This window comes from Hoplias malabaricus, unplaced genomic scaffold, assembly GCF_029633855.1.
Source record: "Hoplias malabaricus isolate fHopMal1 unplaced genomic scaffold, fHopMal1.hap1 H_1, whole genome shotgun sequence".
Lineage (NCBI taxonomy): Eukaryota > Metazoa > Chordata > Actinopteri > Characiformes > Erythrinidae > Hoplias > Hoplias malabaricus.
The window spans coordinates 3,475,675-3,478,174 of record NW_027101324.1 but is presented as its reverse complement, the minus strand read 5'-3'; positions in this window follow the sequence as shown (position 1 = coordinate 3,478,174).

Genomic DNA, 2,500 nt, shown 5'->3' with positions numbered 1-2,500 from the left:
AGCCTGGGCCGGGCATGGGCGTTGGCAGCGACGGGGGTGTCTTCCCCGGAGGTAAGTACCGTGGGGGGCAAGCGTGAGATATTCCAGGCCGGGAAAAGTGAGCTAAATTCGGCAAAGCGTTGTTAAAAAGGGGGGTCGGTTGATTTTTTTGTTAAATCTAAACGAACAAAGGGTGCGAGGCGTGAAAATTGCATTCAGCCGTGATTTTTTGGCAAAGTGCTAACCCTAGTGTTCTCCCAGTGGGACGTTTTAAAGTAGGACTTAGAAAAATTTCTGACCCTCTTCGCCCTAGGTAGCAAGCCCAAAACGGAGCACCTCGGAGAGGTAAAAATTCAGAGGGCATGGGGGTTTCCAGTGCGGTGCCGTCAGGACATTAGGGTTCCTTTAGAAAAGACGAAAGTTTGGGTACACCGTATGTAACTATGACAAGCCCAAGGCTCTGGTTCGCCTGTGGGCATGAATATAGTGAGATTTCCGCGTTATCTCACTGGAGGTGACCCCGGAACGGTTCAAAACCTAAGTCGAGACTTCCATGGGACCCCGGCGATGGGAGTTTGAAGCCCGAGGAGTGACGCCCTCTGGGCTAAGGTTGGTGGTAGGTTCGGCCCCCCTTTCTGGAGGTCTAAACTGACTTCCATGGACCCCGGTGATGCGAATTTGATGCCCGATGAGGAGCACACCTCTGGGCTAAGGGTGGTGGTATGCTCGGCCCCCCCCCTCTGGATGTTTAAACTGACTTCCATGGACCCCGGTGATGCGAATTTGATGCCCGAGGAGTGACTCACCTCTGGGCTAAGGGTGGTGGTATGCTCGGCCCCCCCTCTGGAGGTCTAAACTGACTTCCATGGACCCCGGTGATGCGAATTTGATGCCCGAGGAGTGACTCACCTCTGGGCTAAGGGTGGTGGTATACTCGGCCCCCCCTCTGGAGGTCTCGAATGACTTCCATGGACCCCGGTGATGCGAATTTGATGCCCGATGAGGAGCACACCTCTGGGCTAAGGGTGGTGGTATGCTCGGCCCCCCCCTCTGGATGTTTAAACTGACTTCCATGGACCCCGGTGATGCGAATTTGATGCCCGAGGAGTGACTCACCTCTGGGCTAAGGGTGGTGGTATGCTCGGCCCCCCCTCTGGAGGTCTAAACTGACTTCCATGGACCCCGGTGATGCGAATTTGATGCCCGAGGAGTGACTCACCTCTGGGCTAAGGGTGGTGGTATACTCGGCCCCCCCTCTGGAGGTCTCGAATGACTTCCATGGACCCCGGTGATGCGAATTTGATGCCCGATGAGGAGCACACCTCTGGGCTAAGGGTGGTGGTATGCTCGGCCCCCCCTCTGGAAGTCTAAACTGACTTCCATGGACCCCGGTGATGCGAATTTGATGCCCGAGGAGTGACTCACCTCTGGGCTAAGGGTGGTGGTATGCTCGGCCCCCCCTCTGGAGGTCTCGAATGACTTCCATGGACCCCGGTGATGCGAATTTGATGCCCGATGAGGAGCACACCTCTGGGCTAAGGGTGGTGGTATGCTCGGCCCCCCCTCTGGAAGTCTAAACTGACTTCCATGGACCCCGGTGATGCGAATTTGATGCCCGAGGAGTGACTCACCTCTGGGCTAAGGGTGGTGGTATGCTCGGCCCCCCCCTCTGGAGGTCTCGAATGACTTCCATGGACCCCGGTGATGCGAATTTGATGCCCGATGAGGAGCACACCTCTGGGCTAAGGGTGGTGGTATGCTCGGCCCCCCCTCTGGAAGTCTAAACTGACTTCCATGGACCCCGGTGATGCGAATTTGATGCCCGAGGAGTGACTCACCTCTGGGCTAAGGGTGGTGGTATGCCCAGCCCCCCCTCTGGAGGTCTCGAATGACTTCCATGGACCCCGGTGAAGCGTATTTCATGCCCGATGAGGAGCACACCTCTGGGCTAAGGGTGGTGGTAAGCCCGGCCCCCCCTCTCTGGAGGTCTAGATTGACTTCCATGGACCCCGGTTAAGCGTATTTCATGCCCGAGGAGTGACGCCCTCTGGGCTAAGGGTGGTGGTATGCCCGGCCCCCCCTCTGGAGGTCTCCAAAACCTAAGTCGAGACTTCCATGGACCCCGGTTATCCGAATTTCATGCCCGAGGAGTGACGCCCTCTGGGCTTAGGGTGGTGGTAAGCCCGGCCCCACTCTCTGGAGGTCTAAACTGACTTCCATGGACCCCGGTGATCCGAATTTCATGCCCGAGGAGTGACGCCCTCTCGGCTAGGGTGGTGGTAAGTGCAGCCCCCCCTCTCTGGAGGTCTAAAATGACTTCCATGGACCCCGGTGAAGCGAATTTCATGCCCGAGGAGTGACGCCCTCTCGGCTAGGGTGGTGGTAAGCCAGGCCCCCCCTCTCTGGAGGTCAAAACTGACTTCCATGGACCCCGGTATAGCGTATTTCATGCCCGAGGAGTGACGCCCTCTGGGCTAAGGGTGGTGGTATGCCCGGCCCCCCCTCTGGAGGTCTCCAAAAC